Source organism: Lissotriton vulgaris, chromosome 11 (genome assembly GCF_964263255.1).
Source record: "Lissotriton vulgaris chromosome 11, aLisVul1.2, whole genome shotgun sequence".
In the NCBI taxonomy this organism is placed as follows: domain Eukaryota; kingdom Metazoa; phylum Chordata; class Amphibia; order Caudata; family Salamandridae; genus Lissotriton; species Lissotriton vulgaris.
The window spans coordinates 668553460-668576902 of record NC_141699.1 but is presented as its reverse complement, the minus strand read 5'-3'; the positions used below and the strand labels follow the sequence as shown (position 1 = coordinate 668576902).

The 23443-nt window shown below is 49.3% G+C and overlaps 1 protein-coding gene across 2 annotated transcripts in view; it reads right to left on the bottom strand.

Moving 5' to 3' along the window:
* The window catches only part of LOC147683309 (nuclear body protein SP140-like protein), a 768218-nt gene that overhangs the window by 178743 nt on the left and 566032 nt on the right, over positions 1 to 23443 (bottom strand). The gene's annotated exons all lie outside the window — the stretch shown is intronic.

The following is a 23443-nucleotide window of genomic DNA, read 5'->3' as shown; positions in this document are numbered from 1 at the left end:
GTAGCTGTCTCCCCAGCGGAGATCGATAGCTCCTTTACCAAATGTCTTTGATGCGCCACTCGGAGCTTGTTCGCTAGAAGCCTGCCGCATTTATCACCGCCCGTGTAATACGTGTGCTTCAAAAGTAATGCAGCATATTCCGCTCTGTCCATATCTAAGGCTGACAGGAGTTTCCTCGCTGCCTTAAGTTGCTTCCAGATTCTGGGGGCTCCCGTCCTCTGGTGTACCTTTTCCAGCTCGCGCACTTTACGGGTGAGTTCGTCCCGCTTTTGCTGTCGTTCTCTATTCTCCGCCGTGGAAATAGCAATGAATTCCCCCCGGAGCACCGCTTTCAGTGCTGCCCACTGTGTCGCCTGGGTGGTATCAGCATTATCATTGTGCATTTGGTAATCACGTACCGAGTCCTGTATGTGCTTCACCACCGTCTTCTTGTGCAGAAGAGTATCCCTGAGGCGCCAGACCCCGCGCGAGGGGGACATCGGTGGCAATTGGAATGTGCCTGTGACAGGGGCGTGGTCCGACAGGGAGAGAACCCCTATTTCGGAGGCTATGGCTAGGTCACAGACCGGCCCCGTGACCAGAAGGTGGTCCAGTCTCGCATAGGTCTTATGTGCGTGTGAGTAATAGGAATAGTCTTGGGTGGTGGGGTGGAGGCGGCGCCAGAGGTCGTAGAGATCTAGTTCCTCAAGTTGGGATCTGCCCATCTGCGAAATTTCCCCCGTCTGCGGGTGTCTCAGTGCTGATCTATCTAAGGACGAGTCGAAGACCATGTTCAGTTCCCCCCCTATGATTATGTGCCTGTCTGGGGTGGCGGTGATATCCACTATGGCCGAATTAAGAAATCTTTCCTGATGTTCGTTGGGACTATATACCGACCCGATGGTGAACACCAGACCTCCCGACTTGACTCTATAAGCTAGGAGCCTCCCTTTCTGTTCTGCAAATTTATGTAGGACCTCCCCTTTAAATGTTCTGGACACTAGGATTGCTACTCCGGCTGTCTTGGAAGTGTTGGAGGAGAAAAATTGTGTTGGGAATTTGTGAGAACGCATCCTCTGACAGTCTCGGGCTAGGAGGTGGGTCTCTTGCAAGAGACACATGTCTGCGTGTGTGTTTTCCAGTAAGGATAGCACTGCTCTCCTCTTGACAGGGTTATTCAATCCTTTCACATTAAGGGTGACGACCTTAAGGGCTGTCATCGGTGTGGGCGAAAACAGAGCTCAAGCAGTGAATCACGGCCCAGGAGGGGCGGCCCTGGTGCAGGCGGCGCGTAGGAGCACTGGAAGGCTAGAGTGAATGTACCAAAAGCACTGGACGGACCCTGTCCCTCCCCCACCAACTCCCCCGAACGTCCCCCGAACTGCCCTTCCCCTTCCATCCCCCTCCCCTTCTCCCTCTACCCCCCAACAAACCCCTCATGCAAACAACCAACCTCCCTCCTCCCCCTCCCCTCCCTCCCTTCCTCATCCCCCTGAAACCCCAACAATTTCCAGTCCCAGTCATGTCCCAGCGGACAAGTCTGTGGTGATTTACCAAAGTGGACGTCCGGCCACTTACTCCTCCCCATGGCCCCCCTCCTCCCCCTCCTCCCAGGACCCCAAACCTGCAACATCAGTAAGGCTGTGGTGTTCTCCCCCCGGAGCGTTGTTATGCTGTCAGCGCCACATCACCATTGGAAGCAGTGTCCCTGGCCACTTCGGAAACTGCATTCGCCATGCCAGTTCTAATGGTGGGTGAGTCCGGTCTTCTGGGGGTGGCAGGCACCCGTCTCCTCGATACCCTCTGCCAACTGTCTCTAGGGCCGCGTCTCTGGCTTGGCGTAGTCGTTTCTTCCTCCTCCGCTGTGATCCCCAGAACCTCGCACGTCTCTTGCAGTGATCGCAGTTGGTGCATCGTGCCATTCCACCTGAAGAGGAGGCGGAAGGGGTGTCCCTAAGGCATAGGACGTTTCATGCTCTTTCAGAAAGTCAGTTGCAATCTTAAATGATTTCCGCTTCTGGAGGGTGATAGCGGACAAGTCTTGATACAGGGCCACAGAGTGACCGCGAAAAGTGAATGAGGGTTGCTTCCGTGCCTCAGCCATGATGCGTTCTTTCAATGGGAAGTCTGGGAGAAATGCTAGTATGTCCGGGGGTGGCGCTGATGCACATCGTGGCGGTCCTACTCTGTGTGCCCTATCAATCCGGACTGGGAACTCCACTGGTTCGCCCAGGATAGCCCGGAACAGGTCTCGTAAGTAGCCAGCCACATCAGAGCCCTCTTCTGTAGATGGAATTCCCCGGATGTTGTTTCGCCGTGACCTGTTTTCAAGGTCTTCGTTGTGCGTTTGAAGGTCCAGATGCTGGTCTCTCAGGCGCAACACCACCTGTTGCAGCTGCACAATGTCCTCGTCGAGTCGGTGATTCGTGCTCTCCACCGTGGCCACTCGCTCCCCCAAATCATCTACCTCTCTGCGCACCTCCCGCACTTCTCCCGCCACTTCCTGCTGCAGTGTCTGAAAATCGTCTCTGAGGGTGCTGAACAGAGATTCCAGGAACGATCTAGTGACAGGCGGTTCCCCTCCACTCGCACCCTGCGATCCTCCGGCGGAGCTTGGTGACGGTTGTCCCCTATCTCCTCTCTGCTGAGGCCTGTTGCATTTCTTGGAGAGTGCGGTCCCCTCTTTTGGTACCTTTACCAGACGCCATTTTGGAACGAGTGCAGGCCGAGTCGTCCCATCCCCTCAGTTCGACACTCCAGGCTGTGTGGATGTCCTCTTGGGCTGAGTAGGGGACCTTCGGTCGGCATCAACGGTAGCCTCGAGTATGTTCGGAAAAGTCGCTTCCAGCACTTCCGGACTAGGCCTCAGCCGCAGCCGCGACGGCGGGCGCTGTTACACCGCTCGCCTGTCCGTTGGGTCCTGCTGGTCTCCGGTCGTAGTAAACTCTGCTAGGGACTCTGCTTCATGGAAGGGATCAGGTCGCTCCGGTGAGACCCCACTCGAATTCCAGCTTATGGGCCGCAACTGCAATCCTCGATGCCGCCCCCGCGCTCGTCGTCACTGCTAGACCTTGATCGGTCCCGGAGGGGGTCAGCGCTGCGGGGCCTACCGGTTCGCCTCGGAACCCCTCGGGTGCGGTCGCTGGCGGAGGCCTCTCAAGCCGCCCCTCTCGCCGGCCAGTCCAGTTCAGCCGTGCCGCGCGGTACGAAAGCAGCAGCCGGCGGTCGGTTAGCGTGTGCTAATCCATGCTTCGGAACCTCCAGGTCACATGGGGCCTCAGCTGCTTCTTCTGCTCGCCTACCAGGCCGGAGGGGCTCCAGGGGAAACCAGGTAATCAAGACTCGGGGCGGAGCTCCGGGCTATTGCCCCGGCTGCTTCGGTTCACTCCCAGCGAACGTTCAGTCGACCAGGCCGAAGCCACGACCTCGAGTGCCGCCCACAGCGGTTCGGCCAGAGCAGGCCCACCCGTCAGGTCTCCGGCTATTATTCAAGGCCGTTCGGGCGCTGTGGGGCAATCCTTCCCCCGGCGGTGTACACCGGCCGAGGATGGGCGCGGCGTGTGGCTGTTCACATTGCCTTCCCACGTGCTTCGGGGGCCGGCCTCTTTCTCCTCCGACTCCCGGTCCAGAACTCCAATGCCGTCCGACGGGCTGTCCTGAGGCCGATTTGAGGCCAGTTTCGGATCAGAGTCTTCGCGTCGGGTTGCACCACCTCTCCCTGTGCCGCTGAGCTCCAGCGGGGGGAGAAAAAGCTATATTTCAGGGCTTGGGCCTAGTCGGATCGGGGAGCTGCGAGAAGAAGCGTCCTCTCACTCCGCCATCTTGGCCACGCCCCTAGAGCCATAATTACAACTAGCCCAATACCCATTACCAATAATCAGTTGGTTGGCAGTGCAGAAGGTCCAATCGTTTATTATAACAAACAAACTCTGCCAGAGGAGCTCCTTGCGACCTAACCCCACGAGGTCCGCCAAGAAGACTGCTGGCACATTGTCAGAACATCACATATATACTGTTACATTTCGAAACCGTTACCCAAGATGGAAAAATACAAGTTGGTACAGGTTGGTGCAGAGGGAAAGACCATATATGGGAGACAAAGCGCTCTTGGTTTAGCTCATCTCATTATAGCAAGGTCGTGAGGGTGACTCCCTTCTGCTAACTCCGAGAGAGTCCGTGCAGCACCCCTCGGAATGTGCTTATCCAGCCTCCTCCTTCTACCTATAACCTTGACAGGCCTAACGAGCAGAAACAGCAGTTTGCAACAGTTGGGCTATTTCACAGGGGAACGGCTTTGGTAAAAATACAAGGATAGGGCTTGCTAGCGCAGGGATCGAGCGAGGCCACAAAATGGCGTTGGTCGAGTCAAGCAAGTACGAAAACGTGCAATGCGGTGTATGTTAAATACTAAATTACTGCTCTTCGTGTGTATATTATTATTTGCGTTTTCTTCGTTATTATTCTAGGTGCATCACGCTAATTACAAAACAGCGACTATATGGTTCATGGAACCGAAAATAAATTCCGGTTCCTCAGTCTGGAATACTAAAAAAAATCTATCAGCGATGTGGTATTAAATCGCTGTGAGAAACAGGTGTATTGAGCAATATCTGGATGATTTACTCGCCAGGGGTCATCTAAACTAAAATCTTACTTTATAATATTGATCACACTTGTAGTTATTGGCTTTAACTGCTTTTTTGCCTGATTAGACGTATCTAGGGTCAAGTCTTGAATATAATTAAAATCGCCCCCGAAAATATTGGATCCTTCTTACCCCATTGCGAGATTAAGTAGCTGTAGCTCTACATCATCGTTAACAGGGCCGTAATAGTTCACCAGGTTCAGCTGGGAGTCTTGAATTGTAACCTTTAACTAGAGCCAACTTCCTTCATCATCCATAGTTACATGTCTCACCTGCCAATAAATAGACCTACCCAAATAGATTGCCACCTGCATTGTGACTCCAGCCGAGACAAAATATGCATAAGAAAATTGCTTCGGAATTTGAAGTTTTGGTTTGCTACTTTGGAGGTGGGTCTTATATAGAAAACTAGCTTCTGGACTGAATGAGGACAGCCATCTCATCAAAGCCCCATATTTACATTTGTTCAGCACATCACTGGCATTGGATGATAATGCCTTAACATTATTCAACATTTAAACATTTTGCTATAGTTCAAGCATGCACTCTCCTTTTTGACCCACCTCGACCTCCTCGTCTAGATCATTTGATAGTTTTACTAATGCACACATTGGACTTCCTCATTTTTGTTGCATGCCCTCCAACCCTGAACCCCCGAACCACAACCCCAATGTCCTTCTGAGCCCCACACCCAATGGGGCGGAGGATTGACTATCCTACCAACGACCCCCCTCACCAAGTTCATTTGGTCCCATACTGCTGCACCTGGCATCCCTCGTGGCTGCCCCGAAGGAAAGGTGACTTCCCCCACTCCCAGCTCCTAACACTCTTGATCCAATACAGTCCATTCTCACAATATCTCAACCTCCGGGGGGAGAGGAAAAAAAGAAGAAAAAGCCCAAAAAACAAAAACATCATCAGACAAATCTTGGATGACCTTTACATTTTTAGACAGAAATTCCTCATCTACTTTTACAAAGAGATGAAACAGGCCCTTCACCAACACCTTTAATTTAGATTGCTGTACCACGGAAGCCTGAGTGCCCTGAGTCCTGAAAAAGCCAGCAAGTCTTCTAAATCCTCTACAAAGCCGTGCCACAGAGGCTGACATATCTGAAAAAGTGCGAAACTGGACATTTTCAGAGGTAGAGAAACATTTTCTCTCAATTGCTTTAGTTAATATCTGTGTTTTAATGCTCCTCGTCTGCAAAGTTCCCTAAAATGGTGTGTGGATACTTCAAATTGGGCGACCGTTGACCTGGCACCCAATAAGCCCTCATAATGGACAGGTCTGCTGTGATATTGGGCAATGCTTGGGCTTTAATCAGTGAACCCACCAACTGGGGCACATTTTGGCCCCTGCTCCCCGCTGGAATGAACACAAAGCGCAAATTGAACCATTTTGTATAGTTTTCAAGTTCTTTTATCCTATTTTCCAAATATCCCTTTTGCTTTTCCATGATGCACACATTTTTCTGAACTGATTACATCTACTCCTCTAAAACTGGTAGCCTAGATTCTGTCTCTTTTAGCCTGACTGGTAGCAGTGCCAAATTCTGCTAGATTTTAGTTAGTCTATTAGAGAGAGCTGCAATCTCTTGTGCATTTGAGAACATGAACTCCAGAATCTCGAGAAGAATAGTATCAAATGTGGTTTTGGCAGAGTGCGAGTGCCTGTCCCCCTACAGAAAATTCCCCTCTTGTTCAGACCTTCCGCCCTTGAGAGCTTGCTACAGGATCCGACTGATGTGGACTCTAAAACGGACTCAATATCCTGTGGTATCGAAGCTTTCAGAGGGGGCATGGGGTCTTCTTAGTCTCTGACACGGATATTGGCGGACCTCCTAACGCCACAATTTGCACTGTTTCTGCCACAGTGAACTCAGGCTCAGACTGTGCCTGTGTCTTGCCCAGGCAGATTTTAGTTTGTTTCACAAACAGGAGATACTCTAGGCCTTATTTCAATTAACATCGCCCCAGTTGTAGGCCCTTCTTGCTCCTCCTGACTGGAGCCCGCTGATTCTGTTCCTGTGGAGGGTTGCCCGGGTGCGGAAGACTCAAATTCCCCTGCAACACAGAACCGTTCAGATTCCACTGACTTATCGCTCTGATCATTAGTCCTGCTTGTATTTGATAGCACCTCTGCCTGAGTCTCCATTCTCATCTGTTGGCTCCAAATTGAGGGCGCAGCCGCTGATTTGCACTGTAATGCGCACCTTTTTGCTCCATGGGGGCTGTAGGGATGAAGCACTGGAGGTGTGTATACAGCCAGTCCCGTAAAATGTTGTTGTTGCATTATATGACTAGGCACTTCTGTTAACCTATGTGCGGCCGGTAAGTGTGATACAACCTTCGATCAGGAGAAACTCAGGGATCAGTTAGGCAGGGAGAGAATTTAATGTGAACATGCGCCATCAATACGGGTGGCTTCTGTAAATTTGGTGAAGTTTGGAATAAACTAAAATGGTCAAATCATTGTGTTTTATTTCAGGAACAAATGTTTGGGTGATGGGGCACTCTTATGTCGCAAAAATTGCAAGATGGGTGAAGGCAGTCACTTGGAAACATGGCTTCAGCAGCACCAATATATCCTGGTTCGGATTTCCGGGAATGCGCTGGGCTGAGCTAGTAGGAACGCTGCGCAGGACTTTGAATGAGGGTAGACCACAGCCGAACATCATAGTGGTGCATCTGGGGGGGGAAATGACCTGGCGGCAGAGGGTAAGAGGCGTCTGCTGGAAGCAATGAGGGGGGACCTGAGTACACTAAGCAGTGAGCTGGGGTCGTGCGGCCTCTGGTGGTCAGAGATGACTCCTAGACCCATATGGCACGGAGCTAGATCCCAGGAAGCGTTGGAATTTGCCCGCAAGCGCGTAAACGCAGCCATGCGAAAATTTATGGAGATGCGGGGGTTGGGATTCATAAGACACGGCCTGCTGCATGCGAAATCCGTGGGTTGCTGGGAGACGGACGGGGTACACTGGTCCAAGGTAGGCATGGCGATATTCTTGTTAGACCTAGGCGAAGCTCTAGAGGCAGTGGGTTGCAAGTAGCTGAGATGCAAGGAGCTAAGGGTGGGGGCTCTGGGTACAACAGAGGCCACACCCAGGGCTGTGGAGGAGTTACAGGGCGATCCCAAAACAGGAAAGGCGCAGGAACAGGACCTGAAGCCTCCAGTGCCAAGCGCACCGTGCATAAGTCATTCATGCTTCAAGGGGTCCGTATTGGGAACTTGGAGTACGACGGCGCCCCGTTAGTCCTTAGGGCGGTTGTAAACCTGAGCAACCGGGGGCTTGCCATATAGCGCTCCGCCCAGCTGGGGAAGGTGTGAGTCACTCTCCCTTGTTCAGTGGGCGGAGTTATGGTGGACGATAGGTTCACCGGTGGGAGGAGTAGGTCCTCCTAGGTACAACACCGGGCTATGGCCGCTGGTGGTTCTTTGGCTAAAACTTCAGGCGCCCTGCAACGAGGGGTTGCGGGGGGGACGGGATCGCCTGTAAGATAACCCACCTTTTATTTGTGTAAAAAATAAACCTGCAGCTCCTTTTCCAAAATACCACTGTGTCTGTGTATTATTGTATGAATGCTGTGGGGTGCTGCGGGTGGTGGCATAACGATAGAGGTACTAAGCAGGATGCCCGTGGTCCCTGCAAGGGACCCCATAGGAGGGCAGCCCCTGTAGTACCGCTGAGGGCAGTCGGGCAGCACAACCTTGGGGGGGCGGCGCGAGCGAGCCGCTGGGGAAGGGGCGGGGCAACAGGTACATAGGGGTGGCTCCTCCTCCCTCGCGCCCTCTTTTGCTGCTGCTCCCCACCAGCCGGGTCGCGTTCCAAGCTGCTCCCAGGCCTCTTCATCCACCTCGGCCATTAGGTAGCTCCCCCTCCCCACTTCAGGACCCCCACCCTAGATCCTAACCCTTACCGAATTCCCCTCCCTACCGCTCACCCGTTGTAAGGGTGTGAAGTGGGGGGGGACTGCTATTAATGTTGTCTCTTGTTGCAGGATGAGTTACAGGGCGATCCCAAAACAGGAAAGGCGAAGGAACAGGACCTGAAGCCTCCAGTGCCAAGCGCACCGTGCATAAGTCATACATGCTTCAAGGGGTCCTTATTGGGAACTTGGAGTACGACGGCGCCCCGATAGTCCTTTGGGCGGTTGTAAACCTGAGCAACCGGGGGCTTGCCATATAGCGCTCCGCCCGGCTGGGGAAGGTGTGAGTCACTCTCCCTTGTTCAGTGGGCGGAGTTATGGTGGACGATAGGTTCACCGGTGGGAGGAGTAGGTCCTCCCAGGTACAACACCGGGCTATGGCCACTGGTGGTTCTTTGGCTAAAACTTCAGGCGCCCTGCAACGAGGGGTTGCGGGGCGGACGGGATCGCCTGTAAGATAACCCACCTTTTATTTGTGTAACAAATAAACCTGCAGCTCCTTTTCCAAAATAACACTGTGTCTGTGTATTATTGTATGAATGCTGTGGGGTGCTGCGGGTGGTGGCGTAAGGATAGAGGTACTATGGTCATTAGTCCTGCTTGTATTTAATAGCACCTCTGCCGGAGTGTCCATTCTGATCTGTTGGCTCCAAATTGAGGGCGCAGCCGCTGATTTGCACTGTAATGCGCACCTTTTTGCTCCATGGGGGCTGTAGGGACGAAGCACTGGAGGTGTGTGTGTACAGCCAGTCCCGTAAAATGTTGTTGTTGCATTATATGACTAAGCACTTCTGTTTATTCCCCTTTCCTCAACTTTCTCTTCTTCTCCACTTTTCACCTGCACGAGGCTTGCGTTGTGCCTGTGAAAACTCTTGCGTTTAATATATCTTAGCTCTTATCAGTTCCTTGGTACCGAAAAACTGTGTCCTTCCTCTTTTGTGTGGAACATTTTTTTAGTTTACTTTCCCTGACTGCACGCATTGAAACACTGTCGCATATTTAGTTTATTATCCCAGGCTGCACGCATAGAAACATTGCTTTGGAAGATGTAGCTGGCACGGCTACATTAATGCCCAGAAGGTCAAGCTGCATTTATACACTCCTTGATAAAAACAAACTTGTTTTCTCACATAGAGAAATACATGTTGGTTTGTTCTGCCTTATCACTTTCAAATTTCATCCACCGCCACTGAACAAAACGCATCGCCATCACCTTGCCTCCCTAAGGAAACCAATCACTCTTTCCTAAAATTAGTTAGTGTTGTAAAGATGCGTGGTAAGTTTTAAAGGCGAGCTACCCAAATATAATGTAAAATTTGTCTGCACCAACGAGTCTTTAAGAACGAAAATAAGGAACCACACTGCCATCTTGTGGTTAATTATTCACATTCCGACTGCGGCTGAACATCTATCTATACATGAGAATCAGAGGGAAAGCAAATGTAAATCTTACTGTTCTCTTTCTATTACAGACGTAAAAGGTCAAAAGCAAGTGAGGCACTAGTTTCAGTTCAGTAAAGAGAAAATAAAATCTTACCGCTGACAAGGAGACTACATTGCGAAAAATGCAATAAGGCTCCAACATTTTTAATACAGAAACAGGTGGGTGTAATTGCTGGAGCTTGCTTAAAAATATATCTTTGCATCCAGAAAAGATGTGGACTAGAGTGCATTTGTGGCAGTTCTCTGGCTACCTTTCTCCATCCTTGTGATGGAGTTGCTACGAGCAATAAAGGAACACCTGCTTTTAACAGGTGGATACCATGTAATGCTGGAGTTGTAAATGTAAATTGATACTTGTATAGCGCACTACTCACCCGCAAGGGTCTCTAGGCGCTTGTACGAATACCGCTGTGGAACCCATCCTGGCTTTCCCTGTGAGGCGTCCACTCCTGGGCACCCCCAAGGTGGAGGCCAGGCATCCTTAGCGTTGTGGGGGCCGTTGTGGAGATTAAGCAAGCTATTGCCCAGAGTTGCAGAGTGGGACTCCATGACTGGAATAGACACTTAGGCGAGAATTATCAGGTCTGTGGAATTTTTGAGCCCAACACCCGCCGAGGCGGGGAATTGAACCCTGGACCCGGGCTAGACCTCTGCATCAGGGTCTGCCGCTCTAATCATTGAGCCACACTTCTCCGTGGTGCACCAGTGTCTTCAAGTTCAGAAGAAGTGAATGGCATGCATTGTTGAAGGAAAGGCCACCCGACAGTGCTAGACTCCAAACATCAGATCAGATATGGAGTCACCTGCTTCAAATGGATACACACAACAACATTATGAACAGACACAGCCATCGCACCCCAACTTCGGAAAGTTATCAACACCTCCCTCAAGACAGCCATTTTCCTGGACAGCTGGAAGCACGCTGAAATCAACGTTCTCCTCAAGAAGTCCAAGGCGGATCCCAAGGACCTCAAGAACTTCCGGCCCATCTCCCTGCTCCTTTTCCCGGCAAAGGTCCTCGAGAAAGTTGTCAACACGCAACTGACCCACTACCTCGAGGACAACAACTTCCTAGACCCATCCCAGTCCGGGTTCCGAAGAAACCACAGCACGGAGACAGCCCTCATCGCCGCCACAGACGTCATCAGGACTGAACTGGACAACAGCGAGACATCAGCCCTCATCCTCCTAGACCTGTCAGCCGCCTTCGACACGGTATGCCACTGCACGCTAAAAACACGCCTCCAAGATGCCGGAATCCAGGAGAAGGCCCTGGACTGGACCACATCCTACCTCTCCAGAAGAACCCAGAGCGTCCGCCACTCCCCCTTCCGCTCCGAAGCAACCAACATCATCTGAGGCATACCCCAGGGCTCGTCCCCCAGCCCGACGCTGTTCAACATCTACATGGCCCCCTTGCCCAAGTCGCCCGCCAACACAATCTCAACATCATCTCCTACGCCGACGACACCCAGCTAATCCTCTCCCTCACCAAGGACCCACACACCGCCAAGACCAACCTCCACGAAGGCATGAGGGCTGTCACGAAATGGATGAGGAGCAGCCGGCTGAAGCTGAACTCAGACAAGACAGAGGTCCTCATCCTCGGGCCCATGCCCTCTGCCTGGGATGACTCCTGGTGGCCCACCACACTAGGACCAGCACCGACGCCCACGGACCACGCACGCAACCTGGGATTCATCCTCGACTCCTCCCTCTCCATGTCAAAGCAGGTCAACTCAGTCTCCTCCTCCTGCTACAACACCCTCCGCATGCTCCACAGGATCTACAAGTGGATCACCACCGTAACAAGGAGAACTGTGACCCAGGCCCGCGTCAGCAGCAGGCCAGACTACCGCAACACATTCTATGCAGGGATCACGGCCAAACTCCTGCGACGACTACAACGCATCCAAAACGCCTCCGTCAGACTGATCCTCAACAGCCCACGCCGCAGCCACATCATCCCCCACCTGAGAAACCTACACTGGCTCTCCGTCAAAAAGAGGATCACCTTCAAGCTACTCACCCACGCACACAAGGCCCTCCCCTACACGGGACCAGCCTACCTCAACAACAAACTCAGCTTCTACACCCCCACCCGCCAGCTCCGCTCAGCCAGTATCGCCCTCGCCACTGTTCCCCGCACCCAACGAACGACCGCTAGTGGCAGATCCTTCTCCTTCCTCGCCGCCAAGACCTGGAACACCCTCCCCACCCACTTACGGCAGACCCAAGACCTGCTCACCTTCGGAAAACTCCGCAAGACCTGGCTAATCGAGCAGTAGCAGCACCCCCTCCCCCAGCGCCTTGAGACCCTTACTGGTAAGTAGCGCGCTCTATAAATTCAATGATTGATTGATTGATTGATGAACATACACCACCGGGCCTATATGCACTTGCTCTATTCTGCACATTTAACTGTTGGATGCAGAAAATTTTCCTTACACTTCAGTATGATTTACTAACAGGGATTAAGGACTTACAATATACATGCAGAACCTTGTCAACTACATCTTACTTGCAAAACATCCTTTGCTCGTCACCTTACTTCTCAGGGCTCCAATTTTCAAATTTATGTTTTCACAGCTGTATTTAACTTCTAAACAGGCAGCCAGCCACAAGTGCAGTTACATTACAGGCAATAGGTCCATGACTTGATGGTGCAGCAGGTGCAGTGGCACTAGGGCCAAAAGTTGTCAGAACTCCTCTAAACACATAATATTGCTATTAGATCAATTAATTCTTGTATATCCTTCTTTCATTTTTCAAAAGGGGGCTATTACTTACCTGCACTATACCACTAGTAACAGCACAATATATTGCCTTTTTGTATATAAGCATTCATTCACATTGATAACTTTATTTCGGTCAATTGACCATAAAAGTGCATATACAATACATCAGCACGATCATTAAAACAATAAATATACATAAAGTGTAAAAACAGCATTAAACTAGAAGTTATCAGGATACAGCGATAAAAGCAATAAATACATCAATTGATTTAATTTAAAAAAGTTTGTCTCCTGCGCCACATGCTTAAAAGATAACGTGAGACCGCAAACACAATCGGGGGGTGGGTATCATAGGTTAATATCCTACAAGCCTGTGTAAAGTGCAAAAATCCCAGGTTCCTGCATATAGGGATCAGCCAACATTTCCTAATGGCAGAATAGGCAAAGCAAAAAAACAGTACATGGGTTACATTCTCTTTTTTATAGTTACATGCAGGGCAAGCTTCAAGTCATAACCTGTTAACAGAATTTCTGTAACTTATATTGTTCAACTACTCACCAAGCCACAATTTACAACAAAAAACAGATTATTATTAATCATATAGGTGAAACTTAATGCATTTACCAATCCTTGTTACTTTTCTTACTCCCTCCAAATGTTCTGTTGTATGCACCTTGTTTGCCTCCTTATGTGTGTTTTGCTTAAATGTATGTGCTGCACATTCTTGCTCACTTCCCTGATCTTTATCTGGCGGTCTGCTTGTCTGCTGTACTCCAGGGTATCAGAAAAGAGAGTAAAATTAGCGCAAAAGTAGCTCCTTCGTACACCGCGACTTCCCCCCGACGTTGACTAACCACTCGCCCAGACTACTTGTGGCTGATTAGCCCTCACCTCTGCCCATGGGGGAGGTCTAGTAACACTGGAACTGCTCTTGAATGGAGCATTTTGGTCCTCACGAAAGCCTCACGAATATCGTAGTAGGCTGAAAATAGTTGACATACAATTTCAGGGATATTGAGGTACAATTTTTTAGCTAATGCTTTTAATCATGTCCTAAGACCCTTTTATTAAACTTTTTTAAAAGGGCATTTCTTAGAGACATTTTAAACATTTAGTCACATCTCACATGGCACTCATCTCACTTCACAATACCCACTCCGCTGTAACCAGGCGTTGAAGCACAGCTGGGTTGCATTCGGTAACCCAGGTGGGACCCCAATGATGAAGCATGCCACCAACCAGGTTGGTGGGTGAGGGGTCTTCTTAAACATCCACTGGATGTATTTTCTCCTGTTCAAATGTATGCGTCACTTTAAGTGACCACATCCCTTTGTGGGTATGTCCACGTTGTTTATTGCTTAACTAGGGGAAGAGGACATAGCCCCATTTAATCTTTTCCTCACTCTTCTGTTGTTCATCTATGATCTCACGAAAAGAATGTCCTTAAGTGCATGGACATATAGTGTCCAAGGAGGCAGCTGGCACTGATTGGCCTGTATGCAAGGCTGGCTGAGGAGAATATTATTTTGCAGGTACACGTTTCCATGCATTTAACCTATCAAGAGAGTCGTCAGGAAGGTGTTCGAGTTAGCTCTGTTGGTGGACACATGTGCCACAAAACTCTCAGGGATTGGATGCTTAGTTAAAAAGCCAGGGTCACCTCAAGCTGGTCTATGGGGACCAGTGATTTGTTGATTGACTGGAGGGCCAGAACATGGCTTTGCCCAAGTAGTGATGTTAGGGCATTGTTGAACAGCAGAAAAGGGTCGGTGAATGCCTGGACAAGCTGAAGGACCTAGTGAGGACATTTGTTTTTACCGCCATTGTGGGTAGATGGAGCTCAAGGATTTAAGCAGGCCTTCGATTTAAAATAGCAAAAGATGTACTTCCTTCCATGCTGGTCCAGGGCAAGGCACCAATCCAGTATCTAACCCACTGCAAAACTGTAGATACATGTACCAATGGTACTCATCATAAGGGGTGGGGGCTAACTCTTTCCCTCCATTGTCATCTCTATATGGCTGGCACTGGGCACAGTCTGAGCCAAAAAGCTGGTTATAGACTGTGCGCAGCAGAGGAATAGTGTTTGAGTCTGAGATTTTGAATACTGACTGCGCAATATTGGAATATGGTCGAGTCCTTGATAGAGATTAATTTGGCAACCGTGACTGGTTGTGGCTCCACTTGCAACATCAATGGCATTGATGCTGGCACTGATGTCTATGAGACTGCTGCAGTGTTAGGTGCTAAACCGGAAATCGGTACTGATGCTGGTGCAAAACCTGAGGTAGTTCAAGGGGCACACAGGGCATCGAGGGTGAGAATCTTGTAGTAACCTGATAGGAGGCCATTGCAGTGGAGACTACTGCAGATCCTTGGCGCTCAAAGGTGCACTAGATTGAGCCAAAAGTGTGCCAAAGATGCGCAGAATGGCCTCTCAAAAGTCTTTGATCTGTCATGATGTCGCCGATGGGCCCAGAAACTAAGGATCATCTCCTTGGTGGAATGGGACAGATATTCAGAGATAGTAATGCCCTTGTGCCTTCTCTGAAGAATACAAGTGGTGGGAATAGAATGAGTCCTGCTTGGACTTATTATGTTTCTTCTTAGATTTGACCGAAGACTTCAACCAAAATAATGATCTTCCACTGGCATGACTTTGGAAGTGGGTCCACACTCTTGACTTTGGCCTGGAGCAGGTGTGTGGAGTCTTTTGGGTTTTGCCACATAAAGCTTTCCCATGCATTTACGAACAGCCTTCTGATTCATCTGGGCTCAGCCACTGCTAACCTTGGTGTTGAAAGTGGTACAAAAGGGGGTGGTGATGGACGGAGCATCTGAATCAATCAAACACTCACACCCAGTCAAAAGATCTGGGTTTAATCCAACACCGTTCTTTAGCCCACTCTGCCACCCCAGTACAGACATGGCTATATGCAAATCAGTCTGACCCTGTGGCTCATGGGAATAGTCCAGCCCGAACTGCCAAGCCATGTCTTCCCTGGACCGGAAACAAGCTTCCGAGGACCGGTTTCTGGCATTCCAGCCGTCTTCAGCCCGGCTTGCTTGAATCCAGTGGCAAAGTGAGCAAGGGACTCACGTCTTAGCATACCCCGCCACACTTATTGTCAGGTTTCACCTTGCTGCACCTGCCTAAACTGTTTATACTACAACTTACATGAGCCTTTGCTACAGGAAGTATAAGGGCTAGAGGAATCGGGGGAAGGTGCGCGTAATTCTGAGTCCGTTGTCAGTTGTGTTGGGGAGTTCCAACCGTCGTTTGCTTCAGGAGCTGCTGCTCTTGGTTCGGAGCGATGCTGTTGTGGATCCACGGTTCGTCTAAAGGTACTGTTTCAAGTATACGCTGGGAGCCATTGCTCGCGTATAATCCTGCTCGTTTGTTTCCTGTATTGGAATCGGAGGAAGTGCATCGGCTGATGCGTGCCGGTTCTGGTATTTGGATTGTTCCGCAGAACGTAGTGGCAAGACGCTGCGCATTGCCGTGAATGGTGTTGTGCTTTGAGAAGGAGTTTTCTGTGTTTTCTGAGCAGCGGAGCGTAGTGGGGTTCTACACGTTACCGTGTGCTAGTGGTAATAATAGATCCGGAGCAGAGTGGTGGTCGAAACTACCCGCTGCCGGATTGGTTGTTCGGTACTTTTTCCTCACGAAGAAGCGGAGCAGAGTGGCGGTAACAACCACATGTTACCGTTTCGTCAATGCATAAAATAGAGACTCACTATATAAGGAGCTTAGAGGTGGTCGCAACTTCAAGTTGCCTTACAATGTTATGGTATTGATTTCCTTCCAGTCTGGGAGTGTACATTGGAAAATACCTGATTAGAGTGCTTTCAGAGACTGTTCTCTCTAACTCTACCAAGGTCGTAAATTCATCTGGGGAAGTGGACATTCGGGGGTCTAAAAACGAGGTTAATACAAAAGGGTCATTACGAAGTTCACCTCCACATAATATGGTGCGTAAATACAGGGGTGTTGGTCTGTGAGTGTGGTATACAGAAACCTAGTTATGATGCTAACCAGTATGTTTGTTTGCAGGAGAATGGGCTAGAACTTTCTTATTCCTGCTGGAAGAATGATTACAGCTCGATAAGGTATTAGAGGTTCTAGCGAGAATTATTGAGGGTAGTGTTGAATACTGCTTAGTATTTATATATGTTCTGTGCTTTGTCATTTCAGATCCCTTGTCCCTGCTGACCCTTTCCCTTCCCCGGTCTTTTCTTCTCCATTTTTTCCCTCGCCTGATGGTTCGAACACCCCGTGTTTATATTCAGGGTGTTGGTAACATCTGGAGATGGAGCCATTTGTTCATCAGCCGGATCCTGCGAGGCGGGCCCTGACACTTATGGCGGCCAAAAGCGGTACAAAAGGGGGTGGTGATGGACGAAGCATCTGAATCAATCAAACACTCACACCCAGTCAAAAGATCTGGGTTTAATCCAACACCGTTCTTTAGCCCACTCTGCCACCCCAGTTCAGACATGGCTATATGCAAATAAGTCTGACCCTGTGCCTCATGGGAACAGTCTAGCCCGAACTGCCAAGCCATGTCTTCCCTGCACCGGAAACAAGCTTCCGAGGACCGGTTTCTGGCATTCCAGCCGTCTTCAGCCCGGCTTGCTTGAATCCAGTGGCAACGTGAGCAAGGGACTCACGTCTGAGCATACCCTGCCACACTTATGGCGGCCAAAAGCGGTACAAAAGGGGGTGGTGATGGACGGAGCATCTGAATCTGAACCTTGGTGTTGTGCCCTGAACAAAACACCACACACACACCTCATGGAGATCTGTCACAGACATCTGTTTGCAACAGTACTAAGAAGGATTAAACCCTACATTCTTACAGGTGACATGATACCTTGCACACTGAAATTTTTTGCAGGAAAAATGGAACTTCACAAAGTGAAGAAAAAGAGAAGAATAGCTCTAAAATGCCATTCGTGATCTGCAAGGTATCTTTGTCTGAGTTGGAACTCTCTGTTGTTCATATAGCCCACAAGGTGTTGAGCCGGCTATTAAATGCACTGATGTTCCAGCCATGTCCAGAGACTCGGGCCTTTTGACAGAGGGTCCACGAACTCACCACACCCTATTTGGCAGATTTGGCTACATGGATGTGATGTTGTCCATGAACACCTGCACCAGCCTTCCTTGATAAAAAATAAGAAAGGCTTTTAATTCCAAGTGATTCACCTGAAGCTCCAACAGGTTGATGTGGAGCTTGGACTCCGACAGAGACCCAAAGTCCTCTAATCTCCACCTCGCCCAGATGGTCGCCCCAGCCCAAGAGTGACGCATCTGCATTAACGTTAGATCCGGTTGGAGAAGGGAGAGGCGTCTCCCACTGATCTAATCGCAGTTTGTTAGCCACCACTCCAGGTTTCGTGCAGTTCCCGCAAAGATCTGGACCAAGTTGGAGAAATTCCCCATATGCCGTGACCACTGGATCTTCAGATCCCACTGCAGAGTCAGCAAATCCCAACAAGCATGAGTAACAAGCAGGATCCAGAAGGCCCCACAGCCTCAGAATCAGTCTCACCGAAATCCATCATAGAAGCTGAAACATTGGAATCATAGGCTGACAATCCTGGATTCGCCATTCAGGAAGACAGGCCCAATACTGCACTGTGTTCAGAACAACTCAGATGAAAGGGAGCATCTGAGAGTGAGTCAGGTGCGACTTCGGCATGTTGATAGGGAGTGAGTTAGGTGCGACTTTGGCATGTTGATAGTGAACCCCAGTAAGTGCAGGATGTTTGTCGTACTCTGAAGCTGAGTGACAACTGCTTGGGATGAGTCCACCTTTAACAGCTAATCACTGAGGTAGGCGAAGGCAGTAATCCCTGACCTCCGCAGATGAGTTGCAACCACAACCATCACCTTGGTAAACACCAGTGGGGCACTGTTAAGGTCACAAACTGTGATCTCTGCCCACCATGAACCACAGGTAATGTCTGCGGGCAGGCAGGACGGGGATATGGAAACATGCATCCTGAAAGTCCAACTCTACCATCCAGTCTCTCGGGTCTAGAGTAGACAAAACTTGGGTGAGCATGAGCATTTTGAAACTTTTCTTTTTTAAATGAAGAGTTTGAGAAGGCACAGATCTAGTATAGGGCAAAGTCCTTCATCCTTCTTTGGCACAATAAAGTTGCAAGAATAACAACCACATTCTACTTCTGATGCAGGCACTCTCTATGTGGTTCCCATGGTCAAGATAACCTGCACTTCTTGACAGAGCAAGGAGAGGTGATCCTCCGTCAGCCATCAGTAAGTGGGTGGCATGGGTGGGAGGGGCTTATCACAAAGGGGCGGGACTAGCCTCTTTGGACTATCTCGAGTACCCAACGTGCTGATGTCACTGACCACCAGTAGGGCGGGTGATGGTGTATCCTGCATCACACTAGGTGCCCATGAATGGTTTCAGGGCAGACTAAAAAGGCTTGGAAGCTGCCAAAGGTGTGGTGGGCTGACCTAACTGCTGGCTGTCTGTGCCACAAGGTCTGTGGGACACACGCTCTTGGCCACGAAAAGGCTGGGAGGGTTTGGGCACCGCTGGTTACCCCTTCTGTAGTCACAAAGGGGTGGAAGGTGAATTGGGGTTGATGAGGGGCCATTAACAAGCCAAAGAACCTGGCTGTAGCCCTGCTATCCATGAAGCACTCCAATGCTGAATCCGCTTTGTCTCCATGAAGGGGAGAGCCATATAAAAGCATGTCCATAAAGGAATCCAATGACATCCAATGAAAAACTAGATGTTCTTAGCCAGGCGTGGCGCTGCAAGGCCACCAAATATGAAATTGCTCTACCCAGCAAGTGAGTTGTGCCAAGTCCACATTGAGTGGTAAACTTAGCGGCAACTCTCCGATTGGCAATAACCTGAGAAAGTATGGCCTCACTTCCCCCACGACGTAGGCAGCAATTGCACAATCAAATTTCATAGTGTATGGGAAAAACAGCCCAATAGTCACAGGATGTTCACCAACTGCAGTGCCAGGCTGGTGGCAGAACATTCACTTACTGAAGGTATCCAGTCTCTTGGATTCAGCATCCGGTAGAGTAGTAGGGATCACACCAGGGTGGATATGGGATGAGGAAGCTTGGACCACCAAGATCTCCAGGGTGGGATGATGGGTAAGAAAACTGGGGTCCCCAGGAGTAGGGCGATTGCAATGGGCAATTATCCTACTCACAGGAGCCCCTATGCATGGCTTGTACCAGGTCAAAGTAGTACTTCTGTAAGAGCTTCATTAAATGGGAGTAAGGGTTCTCAGGGGATAACTCCTAGCTGAAGCACCTTTGTCAAGACATTAGAATTGACTGCCACTGAGAGCAGGGTAAGGTCCAGGACCTCAGCCTTCCTGCGCACCGCCATTGCAAATGAGGCTCCCTCTTCCGTAACCACACTAGGAGGGGAAACCAGGCCAGTGTCAGGTGTGGGTCAAACTCACTGGCCTCACCCAGTTCCTCACAACAGCTTACCTCTTCTTCAAGTGATTCATCTCCATAAGAGTCCATAGACCCCTACCAAACGTCTCTCTCACCATGCCTATCTATCATATCTGGCACAGGCTCAGGCTCTGCTCTGGGAAAATGTCATTGGTTGACGCTGAACGCAGCATTGGACAATGCCCATCAGGAATGACGATGGGATGGAGCCTCTGAGGGGCATCAGCACTGGAGCGGGCACCGAGGAGGTAGTCTTGCTGGTGGCTCCACTCTAGATCCAGTAAAGGATCCATGAGGCCCAATTGGCACCAAGGGCAAACCTGCTGCTGAGGATCCAGTATGGGCTCCTCCCACACCCATGGGGCCCGAAGGAGCTCCCGAGGGGCCAGCCACACAAAGATAAGGCGCATGGCCTCAGAAAATTATTTTCGTTGGGTGGGCTTCCTTCTGGTTCCAGGAAAATCGGGGAACCGCGGAGCAGACCTAAGATCAGGCACCACCGACCCATAGAGCCTGGAGTGCCAGCATTCCCTTGTCTAGTCAGATGACTTTGATGGATGCTGTGAAGTTGAGTTCTCTGATAACTTTGAATGCAATGATGAACATTGAGAGGGACTCCACAAACGGTCCTGGGACCTCCCAGGCGAATTTGACCTTGAGCATCGCCAAGTCGGCCACCTTTGGTTGGCGAGAGGCTTAAGGGTTCGGTCTCTCAGTACCTTGAGGTGCATGGCGTGGCAGGCCCACATTGTCAGAGACATTTGGTTTGATTTGAATTCATATTTGTAAAATGCAAACGTTTCCCCAATGGCATCTTGATGCTAACTTAGACTGGAACTCAAACAAAGCTACAGACTTCCGAGATAATTAGTCATATCCAGGGTGAAAAGCCAAGACTATAAACCCTTCCTAAAACTGAGAAAGGAGGTAGCCATTTTCAATTCAAGAGGTAGACGATTCTAGTGTGCAGCCGAACAAAGCATCATGCTCCACCCTCCCCAAGTTGCCAGTCTGTGGGAGGGAACTGCCAGGTCATGAGAAAAGCTGGAATGGAGAATCCTGCTCAGGGATTACTATCTAAACCTATTCCTGAGGTAAGCTGTGCACAAGCCCTGAAGAGCCTTGGAAGTTGTACAAAGGCCCTTAAAAAATATATGCTTTCCCATGGCCAGCCAATCGAGATTACTGACAACTTTGGAGGCCGAGCCATATCTAGAGGTCTTGGTTAGAAAAATCGGCTGGCGCATTTTGAACAATTTGCATTTTTTTCGAATGCATCTTTGACAAATTTACATAAAACCCATTGCAATAGTCCATCCTCAATAGCACTAAAGCAATGACAGCAGTTTTCAGCATGTCAGAAAGTAAGTAATCCACAATGTTCATATGAATGCAGAAAGAGGCTGAGATAACTTTTTTCGCTTGTTCCTTTTTAGATCAAATGGTCGTCAATCATGACGCTTACGTTTTTTACCTTCTGTATTGGCTTTGGCAGGGTGCCACGTTTTTCCTGCCACCAGTCTGGAAACCAGAAGATAGGATTATTGTTGAACAGAATTACCTCAGTATTTGTAGAGTTCAATTTTAACCGCATCCTTGCTATACTACATTCCCGCTGTGCGCTGCAATTTTCAAAATCCCATTGTTTGTGACAAGGTCAACTCGTCAAACGCACAGCACAGATAACACCCATGACAAGTTGACCTTGTCACAAGCATCGAAGGGGTTAAACAGTTGTGTTCCATCCAAAGATCCACTGCACTTATGAAGCTTCTAAAGGTCTTACTCATGTCTAGGCCTTTATCATTTATAAACAATTTTGGGTATCGTCAGTATAGAATATGAGCACCAACCCTAATGACTTAAATAAGGCTTCCAAGGCAAGCCCCCCGTGCTTTGAAGCCAACCGGTTTCTTTGGTGACATCCTCACACAAGGATATGAAATCTCAAAGCCAACAAAAAGTCAAAAAAAGACCAGACAAAAAACGATGGAAGGGTGTCTTCGACTGGGTTAGCTCTATCTGGAATAGAAAGGAAAGAACTGACATCAGTGTGCCAAGGCGGCACCTCTATAGGTACCCCAATTGACATTTCTGGCGTGGGTGTCACAGCGATAGCCAAACAATGTCACCTGCCTGGGTGCAGGGGTACTGCTAGACAATCTTCCAGATCCAGACATAGACCTGGGGATTTCGTAAGTTAAGCAATTTGCAACTAGAAGTCTCTATCAACTATACCAAGCAGGGGTCTGTCACTGACATTTGTCTGTGACAGGCCCCACATGATTTGAAACAAGTTGGTTTCTTTGGTGACATATTTCACACAAGGAACTTAAATTTCAAAAAGATTCCACACAAAGTTGAAAAAAGGCAGTCAAAAAATGACTGCAGGGTAGCTCAGCGCTATCTTGCACAGAAAGGAAAATACTGACGTCAGCGCACCGTGGTGGCGCCTATATATGTATCGCGCCAGTCACTTCTGGTGCAGAAGCCGTCGACATGGATCCAAAAGACACAGAAGAGTACTGCCCAAAATCTTCCGGATCCAGTCTGACACCTGGTGAATATTGTAAGATAAGGAATCTGCAGATAGAAGTCTCTTTCAGATTGGGCAGTTCTTCTGTCCACTTCACTCACACATAGACATATAGCGATGCAGTGCTTGAGTACATTTTAGCCTTGTGGGATTTTAAAATATTGGATTGTGCTGAAAGTCACCAGTTTTCTTAGAAATGTAGCATGCAGTGTGGGACAGTAAATAATAATTCATTCAGGAATGTTTGCAAAATGGCTGGAATTGAAAAACTTAGATGAATTAAATGGTCAAAGATCACAGCCTCTTGTTTACATGTTTAGCTAGAAACCCACAAGGTAAGGTTTTCCAGTGGGAAAAATTCGCTGAACAATTGAGCTTTTTCTGAGATCCTTTGGGACCAGCCGGTAAGCTTGGGATCTGTTTTTGTAGTAAGGCTAGAGACTGTCCTCTCAAACACTGGTGGCCAGTTACTCCTAGTTGTATTATGTGCATCCTGTTGGACATTATGGTTGTTGGCATGCAAAGGACCCTAACAGCCCTGGGAGCCCATTGATCATCCAATAAGTGTGTTTTTTACACAGATAAGATAAGGAATATGCTACTTACCAGTATGCATCTGTTCTTGGCATAGAGGGCTGCAGAGTGGTACATTATGAATAGATCGCCATCTGGTGTTGGGCTCGGATGATTGCACTTGTTTTTCTCT